The 20,831-nt window shown below is 39.1% G+C and overlaps 1 long non-coding RNA gene across 1 annotated transcript; it reads left to right on the forward strand.

The window, feature by feature from the left end:
- The first annotated feature begins 10,659 nt into the window (after window positions 1–10,659).
- Window positions 10,660–19,827, forward strand: LOC127567444 (uncharacterized). The gene is made up of 3 exons (XR_007955874.1): window positions 10,660–11,319; window positions 17,432–17,508; window positions 19,710–19,827. It is a non-coding gene; the product is annotated as an uncharacterized LOC127567444 (long non-coding RNA).
- Window positions 19,828–20,831: the final 1,004 nt, after the last annotated feature.

Here is a 20,831-nt window from a genome sequence, read left to right on the forward strand (position 1 = left end):
ATCTCCACGTACAGCCTATTAAGACCACTCAGCATCCTTAATATTTCAATTATCCATTCTTATTCTTCTGAATTCCAATGTAACAAACCAGTTAATGATTCAACAAATTTGAAAAAGGTGAAAGCTGTAAGGAAAGTCATTGAAATGATTGAACTCTCCTCCTGATAAAATGGAGTAAAATTCCTTGGGGTGGACTATGCACCTGTACCTGTGCAGTGGAAAGTTATTACGAAACAAGTGAAATGTGTGGAAGAGCGCAGCTGATGTCAGGTGAGGGCCTATAATTTCCTGAGTAACCTCACCAAAACAGATCAAAATTTATCAGGGACATGTTTGAGTTTCAGACAGAACTGTGACATGTTATTGTGTATCAGCTGGGATAGCAATAACTGAAGACAGTTGGAGCAAGTGAGATCATTCATTTATTTTGCAAGGTAGTTGTGATAAGCAAAGAAAGAAGTGGAAAATCTTGGTTTAGTGGAAGCAAACAGCCCCTGATCTTTGTGATTGAACAACCAAGGTGGTTCTCTTTCCCAAACAAACTTAAAAATGAGGCATATTCAGGCTCCGCCACTTTTTAGTGTCATTTTTCAGTGGGGAGTTATGAGCGGAAATTCTGCTTGCATCCTTCTTAGAAGTCAGAAGGGTTTTTCAGGGGAAGTATTTGGACAAGCTTGGCATGAATTCTGGAGAAATAATGTTACTGCTCCCCTCCTAACTGTGTAAAAGGTGCAATTACAGCACTAAAGGCCCATGAATCTCATTAAATAATATGCACAATATTGTACACATCATATTTAGTTGGAAATCACTCTCTGCAGCCACAGATAACACTGGCTGATTCCCCATGCAGTGTCATCTTAGCTAAATGCAATTTCCAGTCCTGCATCTTTCGTGCATGATGTTAAACCGAGGCCTCTCTGTTTTTTCCTCTTGGGCTATGTTAAGTATTCAAAAGCACCACTTCCAGCAACAGTTATTCCTCAATCAACATTACTAAATTTGATCATTGTTACTGATGTATGTTGGAGCTCACTGTGTATAAATAGGGCACTGGATTTCCTATATTACCACAATGGGTAAACCTCAAAAGCATTTTAAGGCTGTAAAGCACATTAAAGGATCAAGAAAGATGCAGTATAAATAAGAAAATAAAAAAAAGACCTGCAAGTGCTGGAAATCTGAAACTAAACCAATCTGACAGAGTCACTGACCTGAAATGTTGACTGTTCATCTTTCCACCGATGCTGCCTGACCTGTTGTGTTTTTCCAGCATTTCAAATTTGCGTTGCGATATAAGTGTAATTGCTTTCTTCTTTAGTTGTATTCACCCGCACTGGGTAAAGAGCAGTTCTTTGGCTAATTTCTTGGATGTTGGGGTGAAACCTATTTCTGCTTTCAGTGCATTTGTTTACTATGCTGAACCCAACAGCTAATGAAATGTTTCTGCTTGTGAGGATGCCTTTGTGGATAGTTGAGGTTACTGGCATGGATGCACTGGGTATCACAGGCCATATAATGAGGCTACCAAATATCTTGACTCTTTATCATCACTGAGCTAAGATGAAGGAAGCTGAGAGAGTGAGGCAGTCTCTTGTCAAATTTTGCTCACTTTAATCCAATTCACGCTCTGATGCTTCTTTCATTCCCACAATTTATGATTCTAGTGAAAGTCATCCTCGCCCACACACTCTTGCAGGTGTTTTGAGAAAATGAACAGTGTAAGCCAGAGAAAAATAATAAATGAAAAGGAATTAAACTCCAAGGGTATGTGTAGCATTCTGATTCACCAAATTACATGCAGTAATTTTCATACTATAACTTCCAGATAAATCCAGTTCCTTTCAAATGTTTGTCAGCTATACTTAGTGAATTACACACATTACTGGCCAAACCAGAATGATTATTTGATCATAAGCATTTCTTCAGATTCACTTTGTCTGACAGTTTCCTGCAGATCAAGCTTAGACAAAGAATTTACAGTACAATGGCAGAACATTTGACCTAATTGTATTATTTCCTGCACACTACATCTCATTTCTCTTCATCGATCTCATTCACTATAACCTAGCCCTTCTCTATTACATATATTTCGCTCTCACTTGCGTACTTATGCTATTTGCCTCAACCATTCCTGTGTAATAAGTTCCAATTGCAACCACCATCAGAGAATAGAACTTCCATCTTGAACTAAATTATATTTATGGCCAATTTTAACCCCTCCCAGAAGATAAGATAAAATATCTTTATTAGTCACATGTACATTGAAACATACAATGAAATGCATCTTTTTGCATGGAATATTCTGGAGCAGCCCGCAAGTGTCGCCACACTTCTGGCTCCAACGTAGTGTGCCCACAACTTCCTAACCCGTATGTCTTTTTGGAATGTGGGAGGAAACTGGAGCACCCAGAGAAAAGCCATACAGACATGGGGAGAACGTACAAACTCCTTACAGACAGCGGCCGGAATTGAACTGCTGGCGCTGTAATAGCATTGCGCTAACCACTACAGTACTGTGCCTGCCGCTAACGTGATATTTTTCACTAAATTGGTAAATTGGTTTATTATTGTCACATGTACCGAGGTACAGTGAAAAACTTGTCTTGCAGGTTGTCCATACAGATCATTTCATTACAATAGTGCATTGAGGTAATTCAAGGTAAAAACAACAGAATGCAGAATAATGTGTTACAATTACAGAGGCAGTGCAGTGCAGGTAGATAATAAGGTGTAAGACCAGGGTGGGTGGGATCTTTGATTATGTTGGCTGCTTTACCGAGGCAGCAAGAAGTGTAAAAAGAGTCCATGGAGGGGAGGCTGGTTTCCATAAGGTGCTGGGCTGTGTCCACAACTCTTTGCAGTTTCTTGTGGTCATGGGCAGAGCAGTTTCCATACCAAGCTGTGAGTCATCCTAAAGGGATGCTTTCTATGGTGCATCAACACATGAGGGTCAAAGGGGACATGCCAAATTCTTTTAGCCTCCTGAGGAAGTAGAGGCATTGGTGAGCTTTCTTGGCCGTGACGTCTACGTGGTTGGACCAGGACAGGGCATTGGTGATGTTCACTTCTAGGAACTTGAAGCTCTCACCCTCTTGGCCTCAACACTGTTGGCGTAAACAGGACAGTGTGCACTACCCACCCCCCTTCCTGAAGTCAATGAGCAGATCGTTTCTTTTGCTTACATTGAGGGAAAGGTTGTTGTCATGACACCATGTCACTAGGCTCTCTATCTCTTTGTTATCTGAGATATGACCCACTATGGTGGTATCATCTGCAAACTTGTAGATGGAGTTAGAGCAGAATCTGGCCACACAGTCATGAGTGTATAAGGTGTAGAGTAAGGGGCTGAGGATGCAGCCTTGTGGGGCACCAGTGTTGAGAATAATGGTGGGAGAGGTGTTGCTGCCTATCCTCACTGATTGCAGTCTGTTGGTTAGAAAGTCAAGGGAGGTGTTGAGTCCCAGGTCTAGGAGCTTGGTGATGAGTTTGCTAGGAATTATAGTATTGAAGGTGGAGCTGTAGTCAATAAACAATGTCTTCCATTTAAAATCCTTTCAAAATTGGACAGGTCTGTCACGTTTTCCCAAATCTCATTATTGCAGGAGACAACTTGGGGCTATTTCTTCCAGAAAATGTGGATTTAAGGGGACATGGTATGCAAAAGATGCTGGAAATACTCAGAGGGAATGTTTCATCCTTGCATATGAACCTGAAGCAAAATGAACAAATGTTTAGTGGAGAAACAAAGGACTGCAGATGCTCGACTCTAGATGAAAAACACCATGATGCTGGAGGAACTCAGCTGGCCAGGCAGCATCTGTGGAGAAAAGCAGGCAGTTAACGTTTCGGGTCAGGACCCTCCTTTATGTCATTGAAAAAAATCTTTAAGTAATAGTAAAATGTTCTAATCAATAATATTAAAACAAAAATTTGCCTTTCTGTCATAATTCGCCTAGTCTCAGCAAAATGTATGACTAGTACTTCTCATTATTGGGGACATTAAATTTAGAATTGAAGATTGTTTCATTGAAATCTTCCATTCAGTGTCATTGTCAGGAATAGTTCTACTGTAACACTTTACATCTCCTTAGCACTACTATTTGCTTCTCTACGAACCATTTTGATCCCTCTTTGACTGGCACTATCACCCCATTTGATATGAAATCTCTCCTCCTATCCATCCTCTCACAGACAGTCTCTGATGACTCTACTTGATTCCTTTATGACCCCATCCTTATTTAGACTCTGGAAAAAGGAGTATAATTTCAAAATTTGTCAACAATTCTCAGTTACACTGCACATGGAGTATTGCACTTAACAAATTGTATAATCCATATTAAACTGATATCATTGCATGGAAGAAGATCTGATAAAGATTGATCAGAATATTATCAAGAAAGGCTGAACAGTTGGGTTCATTTAGTTTGGGCTCAGATGCAAGGTGATTGACTTGAGATGATAACTCAGATGCTGAGCTATTAAAAAGAAGCCTGAACTGTTGCATGGAATTCTGCCATGTCATTTAAATTCAAGTAATTAAATAAATATATAAGTTAAAATAAAAGCTAACATTATTAATGGTGAAACTGTTTGGTTGCCATAAAGTATCATTCAAAGAAGGAAATCTGTCTTTCCCTTGACTGGTGAATAAGTGACTCTGGACACACTATGATGTGGTTGGCTCTTAACTGCTTTATGGAATGGCCCAGCAAGCCATTCAGTGCAAGGGGAAATTGTGGAAGGAAATAAATATTGACATTGCATTTTGTGAATGAATTTTAAAAAGAAATTCACAGCCAATGAATTACACTTTAATACAAGCATATCAGCAATTTATTATTACAACACAGATCTCACTTTTTTTTACCGTATGGGACAATCAAAGAAACTGACAGAAGTCACAACACAGAAAGGATCTAAGTAATTCAACTAGCTTGTGTCTTCTTGAACCAACATACAACATACAGCAATCAGATCTAAATGCTAATTTACATGCCATTTCTGTACCTATTCAAATCAATGTCTTTTTTACCTGGGCGCAGGGTATAACATGAACTGCTCTTTAACACCTTTACAATGAAATATAGCTTGAAGTAAGCTATGGCTGTAATATATCATTGGAAATTCTCCACTGTGTACTTTCACATGATGGTGGTGCTGATAGATTAGGAACAGGGTTGTCAGGAGAGTAGACGGGAGACTTGGAAGTGATTATAAGGGGATGACGGGGAGGAAAACTGAGAGGGTGAGGAAACATCTGGGAGGGGCAATGATGGAAATCAGGGGGTCAAAAAGCAGTCTGAGGTAGAGAAGAAAAGAGAGGCAGGGATGAGAAGGGATCCAATGGACATGAGGACATTGGAAGGGAGAGGAAGTCAACCATGAGGCAGGAGCAGTGGCAGTTGTTGCTACAAATGAGAACATAAAAAGGAAGCATACTTTGGAGAAAAGCAATGCCTTGGTTGTCATCTAGATTGAGGGAGACTCTTTAACTAATAGTAAAGCAAACCACGACCCTCAATGTCTGCAGTATCCATGAATAACATATCATGGTTGTCAACTGCATCGTGTTCTTACTGCAGGACACAATGTGTGGTCTCCTCACACACAGGGGTCTTGGATTTAATTTCTATAAGTGTGCTACAGAAGGTAGATTGAGTTCAGGATAATATTCACTTGCAAATAGATAACAAAAATGCTGTGCTACATGAGAAAATTCACGGCCTATGTGTTTGTTAACATTAACGTGCATTGTTGCCTTTGGATCATTTTCAAAATGTGTTTTCTCCTATAAGTTGATCATTTTTGTTTTACTGCCAGTAGATATTTATGGCCATTTATTTACCATGGTTAAACCAGAAGACCTTGCACTACTTGTGAGATCAGAAATTAAATGCAAATATGTTATGCATTTGATGTAAAGTAGCAGGTATTGTATGAAGAATTAGAATTATCTATCTCTAGTATATGATGTGTAAATCATTACATTATTGAAGAAATCAAAGCTGTATATTGTCCAATGTGTATTCACAGTACATTCTAGGGTCTCCAGAGGATGCAAATTATGCATTTGAGAATTTTTTGCTTAATCAAATGTTTCTCAATTGCAATGAGGTTCTCATGGTCATCAAAGGAGTCTCCGTTACTAAACCTAAAACTAATGTTTGCCATGGACGCCTCCAAGGAGAAAGGAATCATTTAATTAGAAATACATAAATGTCAGACACTTTACGAAGCTAATTGGCTATTTACATCAAAGCAACCACCATCATCTGTTAAAAATGTAAATTAACAATAACTTTACCATTCATAGAGCAGGATATTGAAGAGGACTGAAGTGCTGCCACCAGAATTTGCAGTGGAGATCAGTGTCCACAATTTGATATAAATTGGAGGGACTCACTGAGCATTATGTTCCTTATGTGTCTTACAATTTAAAGTGAGTTGGCCAAATGACTGAATAAAATCTACAGCCTGTCCCACAGCTTGTGGACTTTTAAGATGTTTGTAGTTGGTAATGTTCCTAACACTTTTTATGTGTGGGCTGGATGAATTGGTTGACTCAACTAATTTGTTAGTCTGTTGAGAGATCAGTACGATGAACCTTCATCTATGGAGCTGTTAACCATTCTACCTGGATTCTCTCTTCGTGAGTGCCTTTTGCAATGATAGCATGCTTCATCTATTTGGTTTACATCTCACCTTGCTTGATCTCAGTGCAATCTATGTGGTACACATATAAATGTCTCTCAGTAAAGCCATATAATCAACCTTTATACACTTATTCACAATCTATTGAGACAAACTTTCCAATTGTACAAGTATCCTTCTTATATAGATCACTGACTTGTGCTGTTTCCACACAAGCTCTCACAAGGGATAACAGGGGAACTGATAACAAACAAAGAAAGGAGGGCTCTGGACAACTGACTATACTCTTTACTGTCAATATGCATAATTTTGAAAAAGAAATTCTTCACTTCCTTTGACTAAGCTTGAATGGCATTTATCAGTTTTCTGGCCAATCATACCTCACAACTCTGTTGGTGCCATTTGCTGATTTCCACATCAATGAAGCACTGTCATTCTGTCGTCTAATGATGTCAGCTTACTCACTATGTTCTTCCTAAAGAGTCAATCACAGGTTTAGATAAAACAGAACATTTTTATATTTCTTTTATAGTGACAAACCTCAGCCTGTCAGCCTCTCACTGGCATTTTATTGTCAGTTTTCTTCTTCTAAGGTCACACCTCAGGATGAAGGATGACTTGTTTTAATTCCGGGTTTTGTGGGTTCTGAGGTGACTAATAAGGCCAAAGTGGGAACTGCAGGCTCATCCACAGATGGGGCAGGAGGTGTCTGAAGGAATGGACAGGTTGGTAGTTTGCGAAGTGGTCCATTTCTTCTACCACTTATACAGAACCTTCTTCTGCTTCTGATGCATGGCCTCAAGGTTAATAATCCCATCTCAAATACTCCTTCTATGCTTTGAGCAGTCATGGGCTAGAGATTCTCAGGAGACAGTGTGGATGTTGCACTTCTTCAAATAGTCCATGAGCACATTCTTGAAACTTTTCTTTTGCCTGGTTATCTCTTCCCACAACAGCTCATTTTGGGAGTCTGGGATCAGGCATGCAAGCAATGTGATTCTCAATGCAGCTGACTGAGTATAACTAGGGCCTAAATACTGAGGGTGTTGGCCTTGGTATGGTCTCTGATATTGGTTCATTCATTCTTCCAATGAATTTGGACAATTTTACAGAGACCATCCATCAGTAGATAACCTTCTGTGTACATGAACTTCTGATTTAATTAGCATTTGTTGTTTCTCTCCTTCCCATTGCACACTGAGATGAATTCTTTAAGCATTTTTCTCCAGCCCCTTTCATCTTTACCTTTAGCAATTTTAGCATCACCGATAGATTCTGCACATTATTTATTTCTTCCTTCCTATGAATGGAACATTAGACTTAACAACATTAACTTTCATTGATAATTCAGCCTACATTTTGGAACTTCTGCAGAGCCCTTTATAATTTTGTTAATGGCACAAGCTTCCACTGGTTGAAATCTCATATATAGACTGCCTAGTTAGCAGAATATATGGGCATTGGCTGATATACTGAGATAAATTAACTATCTTGCAGATGGCTAGATAGTTGCTCATCTGTGCAAAGACTTCCAAGTGGATCTGTAGCCTACTAAAGCCAGAGACTATAAGATGAAGCTACAGTGTTTCAAAATTTTTGGTTGACATGCAAAAGAAAGGCATAGAAAGCAGAGTATTATAACAGATCTATGACCCAAATGTTTATGATGTGTATGGGAAGAAAATAAACTATGGGCCACTGCTTTAAGAAGATGAAAATGTTCTGTTCTCAAATTAAAGAAGGTGGTTGCAATCTGAAACACACTGCGTAAGAAAATGATGGAGACAGGTATTCTCAGAACACTTAAGAAGCATCCAGATGAGTACTTGAATCATCAAGGCAGGTAAACTATGTACAATGCACTGGTAAATGGAATGAGCATCGTTTGGTACTTGATGGTCGGCATGGGCATGGTGAGCTGTATGACTTTATGACCATAAAAACAAATAGGAGAACAAGCCACAAAGTGAATTGTGATGTTCTTTTGATCCTTACTTTCTGAAGTTCTCTTCATGTATATGGATCTTTTACCTATTTACTTTTACATATCCAGTTATAACCAAAGCATCTTCTGCATAGGCCTCTCTTTTCTACATCCATACGGTGCCCTTAAGTCCTCTGAAGGTCTTCTCTTGATCCCTCCTCTTTCTCAGGAAAATGCTGCATCTTGGGAAATCATCCAAGGCCATGAGCTCATTTTCAGTGTTGGCCTTGATGATGCTCGGATTGGCCTCCCTACCACTGCTCTTGAACCTTTGTAGATCACAGATTGCAGTTTATCCAATTAAACTTCATCAGGACCATTGCAGTTGTCTTCAGCTCATATCCACCATATCAAGTTTCACATCCACCATATTTTAGTTACATTTGCTCAGTTAAAAATGGCTTTCAATTGCCAACCACCCATCTCTCTCAACCACCCCTCAATATTTCGGTGATGTCAGCTCTTTAACAGAAGCATGTATTTGAACCCATAATTCATACTTTGATATCCATATATATATAGTGCCAATTCTTATCAAAAATATTGTCTTATCCTAATCCCATTAAATCTGCCTCCCATTTTTTAGCTGAAGATATTTAATTTCATTTTTACTGCTTTTCCTTTCTTTTTCCCTACCTTTTCTATGAACTGGGAACCGCGCAGGTTGAGAATATGTGCACTAATAAAAGTTGGTGCACAAGTAAGAATAGTATTTGAAAAGTTTCAATGGGCCAAAGGGCCTGTACCTGTGCTGTACTGTTCTATGTTCTATAATCTGTTTTCTATGTTAGATGTTAGCTTTTAGCTCAAGGGCGCTTGAACACGAAGTGGAGGATGCTTGAATCGTGGAGAGCTTTGGCAAGATCTTTGCTGCGGTATTCCATTCAGTTTTAGGCATGAGATTTCATGAGGACATATTGGCTTGAAGAGTGCAGAGCATAGATTTACTAGGATGATACTAGGCTTAAATATTAAATGAATATGGGTTGCAGAAACATGGCTTGAATTTATAAGGTTGAAAGGACATCTAAGTTAGGTCTTAATCTGGTAAAGGAGATTTCTGTGGGAAGGTACAGAAAATTTAGGTGATGCCCAATAGATTGTCCTCAGCCCTTCAACTATTTAAAATGCCATAGGAATTTGAAACTTCCCCTGCTATACTGACCTATTGTTATCTATTGTAAAACTGATTTTTTTTTCTTTTGTACCTCAGTGCATGTCACTAGGAACAATCTTAAAATTGTTATTCACATCGTTTTATCTCACCCCACCATTTATGGGTCTAATGGACAGAATAAATTTTGATTGCTCTCACCAGCTCCATCACAACATCCTCCCCTCCTTCTCAAAGCTTTCCCACAAAGGCTCAATCTTCTATCTCAAATGTGGTAGCCAGTTCTTCTAGTGGTCTTCTAGTTATTAAGTATAAATTTTGCAACTATGCTGGAGCTGGACAACCTGATCTGTTTTACCCCTACAGTTCCAGTATGCACCACATGCATCAGAGGCATATTAATGCTTGCAACATTTGATCATCATGGTTTTCAACCATTCAGAAAAAAACACCTTAAAATCATACACAGCCCATCCTGTAACTTCTGATGCATATCCCAGATGGGTGAGGATCCCTGTTGGAAGCACGTAAATTGGAAAATTATTCTTACTGCAGCTGCCTTTTGTGATAAAGCTGAAGTCAGCTTGATATTAAAGGGCCACCCTTAACACAGATTTCACAATGTCATAGGAGAGATATAGTACAAAAGCATGGTACATAATTAAAATTTGATGCACATGTCCATCCATCACAGCTGCCCCTGCCAACCTACATTAACACCCCATTCCTCAGCACATAGACTTCAAAATCTTAACACTCATCTACAAATCCCTCCAGGCTATATTGTCTCTAGCTCCACAGCCCTGTGTTGTTCTGCTCCTCCAGTTCTGGCAGCTGTGTGTTCCCTCACCCTGCAGTTTACCATCTGTGCTGGATTTTGCAGACATATTAAGCATACATTTTTGAATCCTCCTGCTAATATCTCTGTCTTTACATCTCTCCGCCTTCAGAAGGCACCTTAAAAACAGTCTCTCTGATCATGGCTTTGAACACCTCTGATAATTTCTTTCTATTCCTGCTCAGCTGTGATTTCCATCTTTGTAATGCTGCATGAAGACACTAATAAACATAAACTGCTGTCATCTGAATGTTAGCGAGACACAATCAACACCATAGGAAACAACATAGAGGCCCAAATTAAAAGGATTGGCAGTTAAATTACAGCACCATTGAAAAATTATATTAATCATATTTTACATACAATGCATGTCGAAACCAAAGCCCTTTCTTCAGAGACCTTTCCTTATTTGGACTGTTAATTAATTGATTATACTGAAATTTGCAATTTGAAATCTAACTGGAACATAATCCCACACCTAAAACATGTTGACGGGCTTAGACTTTTAATTCATTTTCATTTCTTTCGATTTAGTTGCAAATCCAGCTGAAATGCAAAAAAAACATGTTCAATATAAAAGTACAGAAAGTGGAGATGATTAACAATGTACATTTCGGCTACATGGGAAGGACTGCCTCTGAGACTAGATAAAGGTTTACTGTGGAGAATGTCAGATGTCTTGAACCAGCATTCACCCTGAAGTGCTCATCAATAACACATGATGCAAAGGTAAATTAAATTTTATTTCTCGAGTATTGATATTGAAAACCTTCCCAGACAATTAAATGTCACCAGACTCTACATCCCCTGTCCCTTCCAATGTTGCTATGCCTAATAATAAGTCTTTGGAGAACATTCCAAGCAAAACCTTTCTAAAGTAAATATAGTGCTCCATCTAGTGGAATTGAAGAAGGCATACAAGTCAATTCAAAATAATGTGATACCCTTATTTTAATTAAACTGTCATATTGTTTTATTGTTTGCTGTATACAGATGCAATTTTTGAACTTCTTAGTTTTAATTATATATTTATGTGTTCTTATATAAACTTGAATTACATAGGATCTTTAAAACTTTAAAATATATTTATGATGATAACCATTTTACTGGAAACAGTCTTTCATGATTTCATGGCCGGGAAAATCAATAGTTCTTCAGAAGAAATGATGATTCACTGCCTAAAGCTTGGTTAACCTTTAATATTTGCACAGATTCATTGGTTTCCTCCTAGGTCAGTACACATACATAATGCAGCTTAAAAAAATGTTTGTAACGTATCTAAAGTTATTAAGGAGCAATAAATTTCAAAGATTGTTGGTTCATGAATACACCTGCTAAAATGGCACTGTGTGGGATCACCACTAATTTGCCCCAGCATTCTTGGTGTACAATTTTTTATCACAAACCTCAAACAAGGACTTGAATACTTCGAAGGTACTAATGATATTGTATTCCCATTGGCATATATTAAGTGCAGGCAACTTTAGGTATCCCATGCATCTGTTGAAATTGATCAGGGTTAATTGACATTATGTGCACCCTTCTAAAGGTTGGAGGAGAGGTGTGGAGGTGACCACTGAAGTCTATCATTGTTGGAAACACATAGCTACCATGGCAGCACTAGGCAAATCACAGGAAAGTGCTCCACGTAATGCAAACGTCAGAAGTAACGATAAAGAATTTCAGTGGAGGAAGTGGACATCTTACATGCGAGGGGACTAGGAAACGTTCTACGTAAGAAATGAAACAACAGCTGGAGTAGGGGCTGTTAGAAGGGAGGCTACAGCCAGAGGAGGAGGCCAGAGACATCCATGCAGAGGAATGGTCACCGTGCCGCCAGGAATCAGTTGTGTGGTCAAAGTCAGTGGAAATAGAAACAGTTCCCACCTGCCAACAAGTGCTCTGCTGCACTTACCTACCTACCATTACACCAATATCTCTCTTTCTCACACCCACATGCACATGCACGCGCGCGCACACACACACACACACACACACACACACACACACACAGCCCTACCTTAAACATGCTCACATTATCATGGCAGCCATATCATTCACACACATAACATGTATTAACTGGCATTATTCCTTCTTTCTTCTAAGTTAAGGATGCTCATGATTGAAGAACGCAGCAGCAGACTGTAAATAGCCCTCATCATGCCATACGTTCAATCAGTTTATATTATTGGCTCAGCTGTCCCAGGCAGTGACAGCAGGGCATTGAGGTCACTTAAGGCGATAGTTGGTTCATGGCTAACTGTTTCACATTCCACAATTGTTTCTGCTTTATGAAATCCAGATGATCTAAATATTTCTTTCTTGCTTGGTCTGTCTGTTGATGAACATGCACACCGAAATGTAAGGGCATTGGCCAACTTATCTGAAAGTGTCCAGGACCATGGAAGAGTCCAACTTCTGCTTTGCGGCGAGTTCTGTGTGGAGCATGTCCTTTCCCCTGTGAAAGTAGAGGTCAACTCCATGTAAGCAGTCATGGATACAACCTTGTGTTGCTTCAGACAGAAGAAGGGACAGCTTCCAGCACATCACAGAGGGAACCACTCAATGAGGGGTCAAAAATCAGCAGACATACATTTAACATAATTAAAGTAACTGGTAGAAGGATTTAAAGGAAGATGAGGGGAAAAATATTCGCCCAGGAAATGGTAGGAGCCTGTATGAATGGTAAATGCAGAAACATTCATTGCATTTAAATGGCATTGAGATGTGTACTTGGAGAGCTATGATCCTGCAGGCCTTCTGATCTAATTCTGATTTTCTGTCCATTTCCTTCCATAAATGCTGCCGGACCCATTGAGTTCCTCCATCTTCTTGTGTGTTGCTCTAGATTCCAGCATCTGTAGTCTCTTGTGTCTCCACAGACACAATGTGCCCGGTGACCTCTGTTTGTAAATGTTCTTGGGTTCTATGTATGAGTGTTGCATCTGACTTGTGCCATCCAGGCCTCAACTGTTGTCGTCATTGCTCTGGATTTCATAGTTGGCTGGTTCTTTGAGGCTGTAAAAGCATACCAGCAATCTAACCTCTTGGAAACCACCAGCTGAGTTGATGTTGTACCTTAGGGGAATGAGTGTCAGTCCATTGAGTAGGACTAAGTCCAGAACTGCTTATAGTCACCATCACCGCCATATGCAACCTCCTCCACTCCAACCACTTACTACCTTGGTTGTAGCCCCTTGCAGGCCACCACACTGAATTAGTAGGGCATTTGTAGCAAAGGCATGTAAAATACAGGGAATTAGAGAGTGCAAAGAGTGATGAGTACAGCTTTGCTCCTGATTTGATGTCCAGAAATTTTTGACACATTGAGTCATTTACTTCTGGCTTTCATGATTTATTCACTGAAATTATCAGTAACAGAAGCATCTGGATGGGAACACTGGCAGTATGGAACTCTGTGTATCTTTTTGCTTGGTATCAGCTGTGGTTGTTGGGTTTGTGGGGAGGTCAGCATTTGTTGCTTCTCCATCATTGACCTGATGTCCTGCTTTTAAATGGGATGATTACCAATGGTAATGCCGCTGAATATGGAGAGGAAATTATGAGACTTCCACTTGGTTGTGGTGAGGCACCACTGTGGCACAATCGTGATATCCAACTGTCCATTCCAGGTACAAGTGGCGGTTGTCTGGCTGCAAGTGGCAGTCTCATTGGTTCCTCAACATACGGTGTGCTGCATGGACTTCTTCTCATGGATTATGTCCTGAGCCTATGGAGGTGTCATTGATGTGAATCATAGGTCTATAAGGCACATCGCATCAGCATTAATAGCGAGATCCTCTCTTCTTCACCATCTGATGCCTTCCTCCTCCTCTGTTTCTTTCACCGCCCTCTCTGTTACTTGTGCAGTGAGAGCAAAGATCTGTATTCTCAGAATCATGAGAATTATGTTGCTCAGAGATCGGTGCAGAAGAAATGTATTTAAGATAAGATAAGATATCTTGACTAGTCATATGTACATCGAAACACACAGTGAAATGCATCTTTTGTATAGAGTGTTCTGGGGGCAGCCTGCAAGTGTCACCACATTTCCGATGCCAACATAGCATGCCCACAACTTCCTAACCCTTTGGAATGTGGGAGGAAACTGGAGCACCCGGAGGAAACCCATGCAGACACAAGGAGAACGTACAAACTCCTCACAGACAACTGCCGGAATTGAACCCGGGTCCCTGGAGCTGTAATAGCGTTACGCTAACCACTTTTAGATTCACGTATCATTAGCTGAAGAAAGGAATTATTTTGCTAGGATGGTCTTCACTTGAATTGGGCTGCTACCCGTATCCCGGTGAATCAAATAACAACGTCCGTAGACATTACCCATAAAGCTTTAACTAAATAATGAAGAGGGGATCTGTTGAAGGAATGTTCAGACAGTCAAAGAGAAAGGACAAAAATACTACTACAAGTGAAGAGCAGCAAAATGGGTAATGATATCCAGAGTTTATCAGGAGGAAACACTGCATATAAACGCAAGAATGCACATCCCCTGATAGTCAGAGCATGACTGTATCTGAATGCACGTAGCCTTCATAACTGGGTGAGGTGAATTAACAGCACAAGTAGAGATAAGTTATGGTCTAATTGCCTTAACAGATACATAGTTACAAAGTGCCCAAAGGTTGGGAAATAGATATTCCAGGGTACTTTTAGAAGAGATTAGTGTAATGAAAAACAAGGTGAGACAGCCCTGATTTAAGAATGGGGTAAAAGCAAGAGAGAAGAAAGATCTTACCTCTGACAGTCAAGAAGCAGAATCAGTTTGGGTGGCAAAAACAGGCCAGAGTTGTACATAGAGCCCTAAAATGTAATGGGAATGTACAGCATAGTATGACTCAAAAAAATAGAGTTGGGGATTTTTAAAGCCCACAATTGTGCAATGAGCTTGGTGGGTTCTACAATCTACATATGAAAGGTTAGATCACATAGGATCCAGGATGAGCTAGCCAATTGGATACGAAATTAGCTTGGTGAAGGAATCAATGGGCGGTAGTGGAGGGCTGCTTTTCAGATTGGGGGCCTGTGACCAGTGGTGTGCTGCAGGGATCGGTTCTGGGTCCCCTGGTGTTTGTCATCTATATTAAGGACTTGGATGAGAATGCAGGTGGCATGGGTAGTAAGTTTGCAGGTGACAACAAAATTGATGGTATAGTGGACAGTGAAGAAGGTTATCTCACATTACAACAGGATCTACGTCAGCTGGGAAAGTTGGCCAAGGTATGGCAGATGAAATTTAACTCAGACAAGTGTGAAGTGTTGAATTTTGATAAGTTAAAGCTGGGTAGAACTTGCACAGTAAATAGCAGGTCTGTGGAGAGTATTTTTGAACAGAAAGACCTAGGAGGACATTGTTGTACATAGTACATTTTATATAGTTCCCTGAAAGTGGCAACACAGGTAGACAAGGTGGTGAAGAAGGTGTTTAGCATGCTTGCCTTCATCGGTCAGGGTACTGAGTACAGGAGTTGGGATGCCATGTTGCAACCATACAAGATGCTGGTGAGACTCTAGTTGAAGTATTGTGTGCAGTTCTGGTCACTCTGCTATAGAAAATATGCCATTAAGCTGGAAAAGGTGCAAAAGATATTACCAGGTCTGGAGGGCATGAGTTATAAGGAGAGACTGGATAGGCTGGATAGGCTGGGGCTTTTTTCTCGGAATGTAGGAGGTTGAGGGGTGACCTTACAGAGGTATATAAAATCATGAGGGGCATAGGTAAGGTGAATAGTCACAATCTTTTTTCCCAGGGAAGGGAAGTCTAAAACTACAGGACATAAATTTAAGATGAGAGGGGAAAAATTTAAAGGGGCCTTAGGGGCAACCTTTCCACACAGAGGGTGGTGGGTATGTGGAATGAGCTGCTAGAGGAATTAGTAAATTGGTAAATCGGTTTATTATTGTCATATGTACTGAGGTACAGTGAAAAACCTGTCTTGCATACCATCCATACAGATCATTTCATTACAACAGTGCATTAAGGTAGTTCAAGGTAAAAATAATGGAATGCAGAATAAAGTGTTACAGTTACAGAGAAAGTGCAGTGCAGGTAGCCAATAAGGTGCAAGGCCATAACAAAGTAGATTGTGAAGTCAAGAGTCCATCTTGTCGTGGTGGGGGACTGTTCAATAGTCTTATAACAGCAGGATAGAAGCTATCTTGGAGCCTGGTGTTACATGCTTTCAGGCTATTGTACCCTCCGATGGGAGGGGGAAGAAGAGAGAATGTCTGGGATGGGTGGGATCTTCGATTATGTTGGCTTATGTTGGAAGTGATAGAGGAGGGTACTATTACAATGTTTGAAAGACTTTGGGATAGGAAAGGTTTGGAGAGGTAAGAGCCAAATGCAGGCAAATAGGACTAGCTCAAAGTAGGCAACTTGGTCGGCGTGGATGTGTTGGACCGAAGGTCCTGTTTTCATCCTGTAAAACTCTATGACTTTATGACTGGGCAAACCCAATGAGCAATCATGTTGTGGAGAATGAACTTATGGAGTGTATAAGAATAGTTTACTCCATCAGTATATTGAGTAACCAATGCAAGAACAGGCTACTTCAGATCTAATGATGTGTAATAAAATAAGGTTAATTGATAAAGAAGTAGTTAAGGGGCTTCTGTCATAATATGATAGAAATCATGTAAAGAGTGAAAGTAATTTTGTTTAATCCAAAAGCAACATCTTAAATGTGAATAAGCAAACTACAAAGGCATAAGAGGTCATTTGGTTAGGGTAGGTGGGAAATGATATTGCAAAGTATGAAAGTAAACAGCTAACAAATTAAAGAATTAATGTATAATTTACAATAATATCTATCTCTTTAAGGCGAAGAAACCCAACAGAGAACATTGACCAGCTATCAAACGACATCAAAGGAAAAATTTTAAAATGATGCCAAAAAAGTAAGCCTGAGGATTAAGAAAATTCCAGAATTTAGTGAAGGAGGACAAAGAAAGGGAAAGTAGAATGTGTGATTAGTCTGCTGAGAAACATAACTCTCCTGGTATGTAAAAAGGAAAACAAATAACAATAGTTAATGTCAGTCCTTACAGTCTAAGGTAGGGAAAATTATCTTTAAGAATTATCTTTGAGAAAAGTGTTATGAGAAAAGTCTTTGAGAAAAGACTTATCTTTGAGAAAAGTCTTACACTTGGTATGGCAACTGCTCTGCCCAAGACCACAAGAAGTTGCAGAGTTGTGAACGCAGCCCTGTCTGTCCACAAAAACCAGCCTCCCTTCCATTTAATTTGTCTACACTTGCCACCGCCTTGGGAAGGCAGCCAACATAATCAAGGACCTCTCCTGTCCGGCAGAAGATACAAAATCTTGAAAGCATGTACTACTAGCCTCAAGGACAGCTTCTATCCCACTGTTATCAGACTCTTGAATGGACCTCTCATATGCTAAAAGATGAACTCTTGATCTCTACTCTGCCTTGTCGTGGCCTTTGCACTTTATTTGTCTACCTGCACTGCACTTTCTCTATAACTGTAACACTATATTAGATATACTGTTTTCCTTTTTACTACCTCGGTGTACTTATGTACGGCATGATCTGTTTGGATGGTATACAAACAAAAGCTTTTCACTGTCTCTTATTTCTTGTGACGATAATAAACCAATACCAATACCAACAACAATATGTCAGTCTTCACAGAGAAGGCAGAGAAGACCTTCCAGAAGTGATAGTAGAGTGAATGAAGAGTTCAAAGAAATTAGCATTAGTAAAAAAATCGAATTGGAACAATGATTGGGACTGAAAGGCAATAAATCCATTGGCCTCCTAAGGTTTTGAAGGAGGTGGCAGTGGAGATTGTGGATGTAGTGGCTGTCAACTTATCAAAGTATCAAATGTGACCAAACCATTTAGGCAAGGATGGAGAAGGAAAATGAGGAACTACATACCAGTTAGCCTGACATCTCTATGAGGGAAATTGCTGGAAACTATAATTATGAATCTAGTTACAGGGCATTTATGCAATTATTATTCATAAGAATACAATTAGGGAAAATCAGGATGGATTTGTGTAAGGAAAATCATGTTTGACAATTTTTGAGAATTTTTTGATATGAAAAAGCTTGGTCAGGTGTTGATTTGTAAGGGTTTTGTTATGTTTCAAGTTTATGAAACATCACAGAACACAAAAATGCACTTCAGTACATCGTGCTAAAAATTGAAATGTGCCCCTCACCAGACTTAAGTTGAGGATAATTTCTTCCTTGCACTTGATTCCAGAACATAATCTTTAAAGCTAGTCCTCCAGGAGTTCAAAAATTACATCTCTAAGATAAATGTTTCTGTACTGTCACTGTTGGGAATTGGACAGCCTTCACTAATTACACCTTTGGGTTTACAAGGCAAAAGAGAATCTCCACTTCTACAAATCTTCAAATCCTGAAAGTCATCAAACATTCCCTGTAATTTATATTTTCAGTCTTAAATTTGTGATCTTCTGCTTCAATTTGTGGGAATGTGTTTGGCATAGTATTGAGGGAGGAAAGTGATTGTAGTCTCTTGACAGTCTCTTTGAAGATTTAGCTTTTTTCTACAAGGCGAAGACTGAGTACCAAGGTGACAGCTTTCAGCTGGCACATAGTACCAGTGAAAACTATCTTCAAATTGTTGGTAGGACTTTTTCTTTTTTTAAGGAAAACAACACTCTCTTCCAACAGTTCCACAAACCTATTGAAAGTGTTTTTGGCTGATAATAACATCACAATACAGAATATGGGACAGCTTAAGCTTAGTCTATAAATTTCAGCACCTTGGTGAATTGTTTGAATCGTAGATGAGCTTTTCTGTTCGAGTAGATGAAATTGACAATTTCTAAGATTGTTTTTCTAACATGTTTTTAATATTCTGCATTCTGTTTCTTTTTTCCTTTTATACTACCTCAATGTACTTATGTATGAAATGATCTTTCTGCATGGCATGCAAACAAAAGCTTTTCACTGTATCTTCGTACATGTGATAATAATAAACCAATTACCAGTTATCCATTTACAAGATTTCACAATGGATGCTGTAATAAATAGGGAGAAATTCTGGGTATATAGGATTGTGCTTCAAGCATTTAACATTTACTTTTTCCTTCAATTGCAGGTGCTTCAACCATTGTAACAATGAAAAATTTATGCAACAATCATCTTCAAATGCTTTCCAATTATCTCCAAAGCATCCTCCAAAGTTTTCTCATATATGTTCTTCAAGTCAACACCCAAAATTCGCTATGTTCATTAAATGTAACATTTCTTCTTTCACAGTTTCATCCACGGAAACATTGAGTACAAATATTGCTAGTTGTGGTTTATCTTCTAAGTCTGTGGATCCATCAAAAATAAAGGCTGAAGGCTACAGAATATTTTAGATAATTTTATATCCTACTTGCAACATCAACACTGATCTGTGAGATGCTCCTATCTGTAGTGTGGCATGAATTTGATCACTGATGTTTCTATTATTTAGATCTAAAATTGCAGGCACATCTGCAATATTTTTCTTAACACATTGTTCATCAGAGTTGGAATGTTTAGTGAAAGCAAAACTCACTAAATTAGCTTCTGTTCTTTTGACAGCTACTCAGTGAACTCAAAAGTTAGTGTCTGTTGGCCATGTAGGCATGCTTTTAATGTGGTTATCTTGTTTTTCCTTAATTCAGTTGTAGACAGATATTCAAATCAAAGCTTGTGATTTGTTTCACGTTGCTTTCTTTATAGTGATAGACCAATGACAGGATTTATATTTGAGAAGCCTCCATTGATTTGATCAGTTAAATGGCCTTCTTCTCTGCTCTAATAATTCTGGATTTCTAAGATCCTTGTTGCAGAGTGCAGGTGAGGTCATTTCACTAAATATATCCTTACTCTAAAAATAGTGTTGAGCTCTGCTGCAAATGTGCAGCAACATTATCCCAGACTTGAATATGAAAAAAATCCTGAAACCATCTTCCTCAGGAACTTTTCATGTGATGAATCAGTGGTGAGTTTTGAGATTATTTAAACTATGCAACTGCATAATCCTCTTTTCTCAGTCCTGTGCTGGTCTTTTTGAAGAGATAAATTCCCTATTTTTTCCTTGTTGCCTGCTAATAAGAGCTGAAATAAAAAGCTGAAATTCATCTGGCCAGGAGCAATCTTGGCAGATGCTTCATTCCAGTTAAGAATTTTAACTGAATTACAATTACAATTTTGGGATGTCCAATTAATTAATCTGACTTCTAAGACT

The sequence above is a fragment of the Pristis pectinata genome, chromosome 2, assembly GCF_009764475.1.
Source record: "Pristis pectinata isolate sPriPec2 chromosome 2, sPriPec2.1.pri, whole genome shotgun sequence".
NCBI lineage: Eukaryota > Metazoa > Chordata > Chondrichthyes > Rhinopristiformes > Pristidae > Pristis > Pristis pectinata.